Source organism: Henckelia pumila, chromosome 4 (genome assembly GCF_033568475.1).
Source record: "Henckelia pumila isolate YLH828 chromosome 4, ASM3356847v2, whole genome shotgun sequence".
NCBI lineage: Eukaryota > Viridiplantae > Streptophyta > Magnoliopsida > Lamiales > Gesneriaceae > Henckelia > Henckelia pumila.
This window is the reverse complement of record NC_133123.1, coordinates 225,023,478-225,034,136: the sequence shown is the minus strand read 5'-3', so window position 1 is coordinate 225,034,136 and position 10,659 is coordinate 225,023,478.

Here is a 10,659-nt window from a genome sequence, read left to right as displayed (position 1 = left end):
TAAATGCAGATGCATCTTTCTTGATATCAGCAGCAACATGTGGAGTCTCTGATTCTGTGGAATCCTTATTAGAGGAATCACTTGTTGATTTGCTTTCAGCAGCAAAAGGAACCGGAATAGCTTCTCCAGAAGGTTTCTGGGTACTCAATTTTCCCCTTTTTCGGCGTAATAGCTTGAAATCTTCATCAGAACTTTCATCCCCAGAAGTAAACTCAGTGTCCACCAAAGATGGTCTTGAAGATTGACCCTTTCCTCGAAATCTCTTCGAAGATATATAATCAGGATCATAACCAGCCTGTCTCTTGGATCTATGGGTCAAGGGTTTCGTGGGAAACACCTTGTTATCACGGACATGTCAGGAAAATTTCCCACATCGATCTCATTTCCTGGCTCTCCTGGAGCGATGGAGTCCAGGGGCACTGGTTCTTCAACAACAGTGAATATGGCTTGCTCAACCACGGGGTGTGGTGATTGAGGTGTTGTAACACCTTCAGCAGCATCTTCTGTATAGCCCATCTCCGATCGGATGTCATGTGAATCAAAACATTTTCCTTTCATTTGAATATGCGAGAGTGAACACACAAAAAGAAATAAGGGCAATTGAAGAACAGGGAGCACTGAGAATAATGAGGTGCGTGATAAATCAAGGAAATAATATATTTCCTAAAACAAATAAAAACCCAAATATATAACACACCAAACCTTTTTCTATTGTAACTCGGATTCTCAGTAGGCCCCAACGGTAACACTCCCAAAACGATAACGAATCCAATTTAAATTTGGAAATTAGTCTCTTCGATTTTCACCGATAATCTAGGATCAAATATTTCACCAAATATTTCCAAATTTAACTCCTCCTCAGAATATAACACCACTAAAACAAAAAATTAATCCCATTTAAATTCAAAAATTCAGAGGATAGGGCAAAAATCAGAATTTTCATTTGATCAGAATTTTTAACCTTTCGGCCCAAGATATTCAAAAAATAAAAAAATATGCATGTCCTAATTATGTCTAAAATAGAGAGTGACAATAATTAAAATGCAATCACATGAAAAAATTATATGTTGACAAATGAGGTGCTTTTCAACGATGTTGGCAACATCTTCCAGCAACACTTCAGGATTCAGAAAGATTTTGGTATCCAATTCATTATATTTTGCAGAAGTGGTAGCCTGCACACTAAAAAAATGATCTTCAATGGACCCCTTTAGATAGCTTTTTCCATTTGCTTCTGATTTTCAATCAAATTTGATGATTGACTTACTTCAAGTTTAATCATTCTTGTTCTTTTGTGATTCTGATTTTGTAAAGTCACTTTTCATCTAGGACAAGATCATGGAATACACGAACATCCCTCCACTACTTCGTGACTTAGTCAGAACTCTTCTTCGATTAATCCAAATTTAACTGTAAAATATTTTGCACAGAATCCTGAGTGAAAACTAGTGAATGGTTACAAAGTATCAAACACATCATAAATAGAGTGTATGCATGAATGCAATATGCCTAAGATCCTAAAAATGCACATGCATGAAAAGATGTTGTCAGAGGGTGTTGGCAACACTCCTGACAACATCTCAGTTCTATCTATAATGCACACATACTGAGAGACTTCCTTAGACTAGAGAATCTCTCGAAATCCAAAGCTTTTGTGAATATATCAGCTAATTGGTTATTTGTTCCAACAAACTCAACTAAGATCATGTTTTTCTCGACCAAATCTCGAATGAAGTGATGTCTAATTTCAATGTGTTTAGTTTGAGAGTGTTGTACTGGATTTTTGGATATATCAATGGCACTAGAATTATCACAGTACACTATTGGAGTATCACTCTTAACACCATAATCATTTAGCATTTGATTCATCCAAAGGATTTGTGAGCAAAAACTACCAACAGCAACATACTCAGACTCGGCAGTAGAAAGTGAGACATAGTTTTGTTTCTTACTATACCAAGACACTAAGTTATTCCCCAAGTAGAAACATCCTCCCGAAGTGCTCTTTCTCTCATTTAAATCCCCAGCCCAATCAGCATCACTAAACCCTACCAAATTCGAATTGGTTTCTTTAGTGTACCACAAACCCAAATTCAAAGTACCTGCCACATATTTCAGTATACGTTTCATGGCCTTTAGGTGAGTAATTTTTGGGTTAGACTGATATCTAGCACACAAACAAACACTATACATGATATCAGGTCTAGTAGCACTTAAATATAAAATACTACCAATCATGCTTGATAAGTGCATTTTATGCGCTTATATTGGTTAGTATTTTGCTTGACTCTTGTGTTTTATTTGTCGTTGTTATGCATTTTTGTGTTGTTTTTGTTATATGAAGGAAACAAGTCATTGGAATTGAGTTGATGGATATAAGTGCAAAAGAGGAAAGAAAAGATCGAGAATTGAAGACTTGAAGAATTGGAAAAAGATGAAATTCGTATCATAGGCGCGCCCGCCCTATACCAAGGCGCGCTCGCGCCATTACTGAGAAGAAAAGAGGAAAAAGTGCGTAGTGAGGGCGCGCCCGCGCAAGTAAACCGAGCGCTCGCGCGATCCCATGACGAAGCGAAGGGGCGCCCGCTCAACAATATGACGCGACCGCGCCACTCTGAAGAATGCATGATGCGAAGACACTGCGCGCGCGCGCGACTGCATTGAGTGCCCGCGCCGTCGGCCGCGCAGACTTATTTTTGGAAGAATTTTATGTTTTGGAAACTCTTGTTTTATTCTTAGACTTATCTTTGGACGATTTGTTGCCAATATAAGTTTATTATTATCAAGTTTAGGAGGAAGAAAACGGGAAAAAATTTCAATTGGAGATTGAAAATTTATCTCTTGCAAAGACTAGGTTTTTTCTGAGAATTCTAGAATTTCACCTTTTCTTATTATTTTTATTTTGTTCTTCATGAGTTGTGTTGGCTAGTTTTTAATACTTGGTTGAGGAAGACGAAGCCCTTAATTAATTTATTCGTGAGATTTCTGTTTTACAAAGCTTGTTATTGTTGAGTATCAATAATTATTCTGGTTTATTTCATGATTATATATTTGATTATTGGCTTGATCATCTGATAATTTTTATATAAAATCTACTGCTAAATTGGATGTTTGAATCCGTAATTGTTTGAATTATCTGATTTGCGAAGCAACTACAATTAATAATCGTTCGCTTGTGAGATTAGAAATTGTAGGGATAATAATTGACTAGGTTAAATTCATCCGCTTGTGTATGGGTTGTCTAGATTCATCAGTTTTACTAGTTTGCATGCTATCATGGGTTTAAATCTAATCGCTTGTATTAGGTTGATTCATTGGTAAGGGTTATTTTAGAATGCTTGTGTCTAGTTAACTAAGATTAAGGTGAAACAGGGATTTAATTTCCAATGATGAATATTCAACATGATTAAATATTTTTAGATAATCGATGATCGAACGAATGAGATCAAGGGTGTAGTTGACCAAAACCAAGGCTTGTTTCTTATTGAATTTTCCGTTGTGATTTGATTGTGCTTGGTAATTGATAGAATTGCATTCATAATTGTTTTTAAATTTTAGTAGATAAATTTCGAACCAAAAAAAAACCCCTTTTTGTTATTTTATTATTTTTAAAGAACACGAAATTTTACCTTTCCTCGTGGGAACGATCCCTACTCACACTACTGCATGTTTTTAATTTACCTGTGTGAGTTGGGTAATTTGGGCGTACACGATAAGCGCTACTAAATTTTGGCGCCGTTGCCGGGGATTGGTGTTAATTTTTTGTTCTTTGATTTTGTTTTCTTTTTGTTTTGTTTTGCTTAATCTCATTCTCTTTTGTTTTCTTTGCTTCTAGATTTCTTTAGTTCATGATTTCAGGTGATCTTGCTGAAGAGGATTTTATCTACGATCCGGAAATCGAAAGAACTTTGCATAGGAGAAGACGAGAACTCCGTAGGCAACAACAAGAAGCCGCTGCTCGAGCTGCTTTTCCAAAAAAAGAAATGGCTGCTAATGCGAATCTGAGTCTTAGACAATTGGGCACTCTTGATCCCAATCAACAACCTTTATGCATTACTTTTCCTACTTTAGAAAATAATGCTACTTTTGAGCTTAAATATGGTTTAATTCACTTATTGCCTGCTTTTCATGGTCTTGCAGGTGAGGACCCGAATAAACACTTGATGGAATTCCACGCGGTCTGCACAAGTATGAAACCCCATGGGGTGACAGAGGAGAAGATTCAGCTGAGGTCCTTTCCTTTCTCTTTGAAGAGTGCTGCTAAGGATTGACTATATTACTTGCCCTCTGGCTCTATCACAACGTGGACAGAGATGAAAAGGATCTTTTTGGATAAATATTTTCCAGCCTCTAGAGCTGCGAACATCCGAAAAGAAATTTATGGAATCAAGCAATATTCAGGAGAATCACTACACGAATATTGGGAGCGGTTCAAGAAGCTTTGCGCTAGATGTCCGCAACACCAGATAAGTGAAAATCAATTAATTCAATTATGCTATGAAGGCTTGTTACCTCATGACAGGAGTATGCTGGATGCGGCGAGTGGAGGTGTTTTCATGGATAAAACTCCGGTACAAGCAAGGAACTTGATAGAGAATATGACTGCCAATTCTCAACAATTTGGCACCATAAGGAATGATCATCCACCACGGAAGAACAACAAGGTAAATGTATCTTTCCTTGAACAGCAATTACTTGAATTGACGACTCTTGTGCGTCAGATGGCTGTAGGGAATGGACAGACTGCGAAGGCATGTGGCATCTGCGCTGCAATTGTAGTGACCCTTACCCGAATCACCTACTAAACAGAACTTAGGCATGCAATTAACTTAATTAAACAGATATCAGAATAAAACTGCGGAATCCAAATAACATTATACAATCCCAAGTAAAGGAATCTGTAATTATCCAATAATATACAACCAAATCGAATAGCTGTATAAACCTAAACAACAGTAATAAAACCTAAGCGAAGCTCCAGCCGGCCAACCGCTGACTAGCCCCTCCTGGATCCACCCTCCTCGTCCAATCGCAAACCTGCCCCATGGAATAGGGTGTCCAGAAAATACAGAGTACGAGACGTGAGCATAAAATGCTCAGTGCGAGAGTATGAGTATACATGCATGCAAAGTGAACTCCCTATAGACTCGAGGTCAAGGATCAGATAACAGAGACAGACCGGGCCCTGGTATGTAGCACGCTGTGCCGTCGCTTCAGGAGGTGGCTCCCATACCGAGATAACCGTGGAAACGCCGGACCCAAATCGATGGAAGTCCATCCACTAACAGGATAGGGTACAACCCTACTAACAGACATCTCGAAGGAGATACAACAAGATGCAAATGAATGCAGCATAATATCATGGCATATAAATCATGCAGTCACATAATACATGCATACTCAGTCAGGATATCTCGAACAGTACTTTCGTACCTCAAAACAGTGCAAGCTCTACCAACTCTAGGTCCACGCCTATAGTCTGCTCTACACTGCCAAATGATACTACTATCATTAAAGTGCTCTAAAAGCCTTAACTAAGCTATTGCATACTCCTAAATATTTATAGGGAGCAAAATCTATACCTTCGTCCGTCGTTAGCCCTTTGATGTCGATGCCTCCAGAACTTGGGCACAACTCCGCTACGACTACCGAACGCCCCGCCGACCTCCGGACCAAGCCTAAGAAGACTAGAACAGCTCCAAAAGGACTAGAAAGGAAAGGAGGACTCGGAATTGGCATTTGAAAGTGAAGTCTCGGCCTTCTATTTATAGACAACGATCGGAACTTCCGATCCTTGATCGGAACGTCCGAACCCCGATCGGAACGTCCGATCCTGCCATCGGAGCTTCCGAAGATCCTGATCTGCCACGTGTCAAAATATCACTTGTTGACTCCGGATAGGGGTGATCGGAGCCTCCGGTCCTGATCGGAGCTTCCGATCCAACCACACGTCATGCCTGACGTAATAACATCGGTGCCTCCGATCGCTCATCGGAGCTTCCGATCCTGTTCGGAACTTCCGATCGTGCCTTCGGAGCTTCCGATCCGTCCGATACCCAATTCAATTAATTAGCATTAATCCTTTAATTACTCAATTAGGGTACGGGCTACTACATTCTCCCCCACTTAAGATATTTCATCCTCGAAATCAGATCTTAAGTACCGAATGCAAAATACAAAAATCAGAAACATTCTTTATTCAATCAAACGTTTGCAGAGTTTGCAACTGAATACATCTTAAAGAATGAAATCAAAACAACTCAGGATGGTCTTTACGCATCCTGTCCTCAAGCTCCCAAGTAGCTTCCTCAGTGCCTCGGCGCTGCCACTGAACTAAAACCAAAGGAATGACTTTGTTCCGTAAAACCTTATCCTTATAATCCAGGATACGAAGAGGTTTCTCAACATAAGTCAAATCCTTGTCTACCTGAACCTCAGATCGCTGCAGAATATGAGATTCATCCGCCACATACCGTCGCAACAAAGATACGTGGAACACGTCGTGAATACTGGACAGATGCGGTGGCAAAGCTAGTCGATAAGCCAAATCGCCAATGCTCTCCAAGATCTCAAACGGACCGATAAATCTGGGAGACAACTTGCCCTTAAGGCCAAATCTGAGAATCTTGCGGAAAGGTGACACTCTCAGAAACACTTTCTCCCCGACCTCGAACTGCAAAGGCCTACGCTTGATATTAGCATAGCTGGCCTGACGATCCTGTGCAGTCTTAATCCGTTTCTTGATCTGATCAACAATGTCTATTGCCTGCTGGATAAACTCCGGTCCTTCAGCCTGTCTCTCCCCCACTTCTTCCCAGAAGAGTGGAGTACGACAACGTCGCCCATACAACGCCTCAAAAGGTGCCATCCCAATACTAGTGTGATAGCTGTTGTTGTAAGCGAACTCGATCAACGGCAAATGATCCTGCCAGGCTGAACCAAAATCCATGACGCACGCTCTAAGCATATCCTCAAGGGTACGGATAGTGCGCTCTGACTGACCATCAGTCTCCGGATGATAGGCTGTACTCAAACTGAGAGTAGTACCCATCGCACGCTGAACACTCCCCCAGAATCTAGAAGTAAACCTGGGGTCCCGATCACTGACAATGCTCACAGGCACTCCATGAAGTCGGACGATCTCCTGAATGTACATCCGTGCCATGCAATCCACAGAGTACTCTTGGCTATAGGCAATGAAATGCGCTGATTTGGTGAGTCGGTCCACCACCACCCAGATAGCATCACAGTTCCTCGGGGATACCGGCAAATGGGTCACAAAGTCCATAGTGATAAACTCCCATTTCCATTCAGGAATAGGCAGGCTGTGAAGCAATCCTTCAGGTCGTCGGTGCTCTGCCTTGACCTGTTGACACACCAAACATCTCGAAACAAACTGATAAACACTGCGTTTCATTCCCTTCCACCAGAAACGAGTACGTAGATCCTTGTACATCTTGTTGCTCCCAGGATGAATACTCAACTTAGTGCGATGTGCCTGAGACAAAATCTCCTCTCGCAACTCTTCATCCTGTGGAATCACAAGCCTACCAGACAAACACAGAAAGCCATCTGACTGATAATGAAATCCAGACGAGCTACCCTCGTTAGCTAGACGAGCTAAACACTGGGTCTTTGAATCAGACATCTGAGCATCTCGGATCCGCGAATACAAAGCTGGCTCAGATAATATCGCAAACATCTGGATACTCTGCATACCTTTCTTATGCTTGAAGGTAAAACCTGAAGTACAACAGTCACTGATCGCACTAGACATCGAACAAGTCTGAAGTGCGGATAGTCGCACCTTGCGACTCAAAGCATCGGCGGTGAGATTAGCAGCTCCCGGATGGTACTTAATCTCGCAATCATAGTCCTTAAGCAAGTCCATCCAACGTCTCTGTCTCATGTTCAATTCTGCCTGAGTGAACAAATACTTGAGACTCTTATGGTCGGTGAAGATCTCAAATTTCTCGCCATAAAGATAATGACGCCAGATCTTCAAAGCGAACACAATGGCTGCTAACTCCAAATCATGGACTGGATAGTTGTCCTCGTGAAGCTTCAGCTGTCTAGAAGCGTATGCGATCACATGCCCATTCTGAGTCAGGACACAACCTAACCCCTGAAGAGAAGCATCCGTGTAAACTACATACCCTCCAGATCCTGACGGTAATGCCAACACCGGCGCAGAAGTCAACCACCGTCGAAGCTCACGGAAATTCTCCTCACACTCGGAGGACCACTCAAAATCCACACCCTTACGGGTAAGCTGCGTCAACGGTCGAGCTAACTGAGAGAAGTTCAGAATGAAGCGACGATAATACCCTGCTAGACCCAGAAAACTACGGATCTCAGCAACTGTCGTTGGACGCGACCAATTAAGTACCGCTTCAATCTTGCTTGGATCAACAGAAATTCCCTCCCTGGATATGATATGGCCAAGAAAAACCACTCTATCCATCCAGAACTCACACTTGCTCAGCTTGGCGTACAATTGCTCATCTCGAAGAGTCTGCAGTACCAACCGCAAGTGAGAAACATGCTCTTCCGTATTACGCGAATAAACCAGGATGTCGTCAATGAAGACCACGACAAACTTGTCCAAATACTCCCTGAAGACACGGTTCATCAGATCCATGAATATAGCCGGCGCATTAGTCAAACCAAATGGCATCACTAGGAACTCGTAATGACCATAGCGAGTACGGAATGCAGTCTTGGCTACGTCCTGATCACGGACTCTCAACTGATGATACCCAGATCTCAAGTCAATCTTGGAGTAAATTGATGTGCCCTGCAGCTGGTCAAACAAGTCATCAACACGAGGCAACGGATACTTGTTCTTCACAGTGACTCGATTCAGCTGCCGATAGTCAATGCACAGCCGCATCGACCCATCCTTCTTCTTCACGAAGAGAACAGGAGCTCCCCAAGGAGATACACTAGGACGAATGTACCCCTTGTCCAAAAGATCCTGTAGCTGATTCTTCAACTCACGCATCTCTGACGGAGCCAGACGATACGGTGCTCTAGAAATAGGCGAAGTACCCGGCATCAACTCTATGCCAAACTCGACTTCCCTAGCAGGAGGAAAACCCGGAATCTCATCAGGAAACACATCTGGAAATTCATCCACAACAGGAATGCTCTCTATCCCAATACTCTCAGCGGACAAATCAACTGCATAGATAAGGTAGACTTCCCCGCCAGACTCCAGAGATCGACAGGCTCTCAAAGCTGATACCAAAGGCATCGGGGGTCGCGCTCCCTCACCATAGAAAAACCAACTCTCACTCCCTTCCGGATGAAAGCGTACTAATCTCTGATAGCAGTCCACTGAAGCTCGATAGGTAGTCAGCACATTTATTCCCAGAATGCAATCAAAGTCGTCCATCGCCAGGACCATGAGATTCGCTAACAGAACGTTCCCTTCGAACTCTAAAGGGCAACCCATCACTAGATGCTTAGCCAAAGCAGATTGGCCCGTCGGAGTAGAAACAGACATCACTACGTCTAGTGCAATGCATGGTAACTTATGCCTCTTAACAAAACGTGCAGAAATGAAGGAATGAGATGCACCAGTGTCAATAAGTACAAGAGCAGGTATACCATAAAGCATAAATTTACCTGCGATGACTTTCTCATTCTCCTCCACAGCCTGATCATGTCTCAGGGCAAACACCTGGCCAGAAGCTCGTGGCCTCAAATGAGAACTCCCAGCAGACTGTCCCTGCGACCTCTGCTGTACGGTGGCCTGAGAGCCCGATCCTGAACCAGATCCAGAACCGCCTCCCCTAGACTGTGGACAATCCCTCCGGATATGACCAGTCTCTCCACAACGGAAACAAGCTCCAGATGCTCTACGGCACTTGTCGGATGGATGGTTCTTCCCACAGTGATCACACTTGTCCTTCTTACCGAAACGGACAACACCCCCAGAACCAGAGGAAGAAGAAGATCCAGACTTCTTGAAAGTTTGGGCACGGGGACCCAATGAACTAGCAGGCCTCGACTGAGGGAAAGACCTATTCCGCCGAATGCTGTCCTCTGCCTGATGACAACGGCTCACCAAACCCTCGTAGGACATGTCGTCGCCAACCGCCACACGGTCATGGATCTCAGGGTTAAGGCCCTGAAGAAACAGATTATACTTCATCTCTGAGCTATCAGCAATCTCGGGGCAATAGGATAGCAGATCAAAGAACCTCTGCTGATACTCATCGATAGACATGGATCCCTGTCGCAGACTCAGTAGCTCGCTTGCTTTCGACTGACGGAGTGCAGGAGGAAAATACCGCTTTTGGAAAGCTGTGCGAAACTCGGTCCAGGTGGCCACTCCTCTCGCCGCAACAAAAGGTGCAGAAGTAACCCTCCACCACCTGCACGCACGCCCATCCAGAAGATAGCCAAGGGTCTCCACCTTCTGCTCATCGGTGCATTGGAAAGTCTGAAAAGTCGTCTCCATGCGGTCTAACCAGTTCTCCGCATCCTCCGGAGACTCACCTCCAACTAAGGGCTTAGGACCCATAGCTAAGAATCGACGCACAGTGAAACGCTCGTCGTCATGGTGACGATGACGCCGTTCTCGACGAGGCTCCCGGTCGGCATCACCCCAACGCCCACCAACACTACCATGAGAACTCTGATCGTCACGAT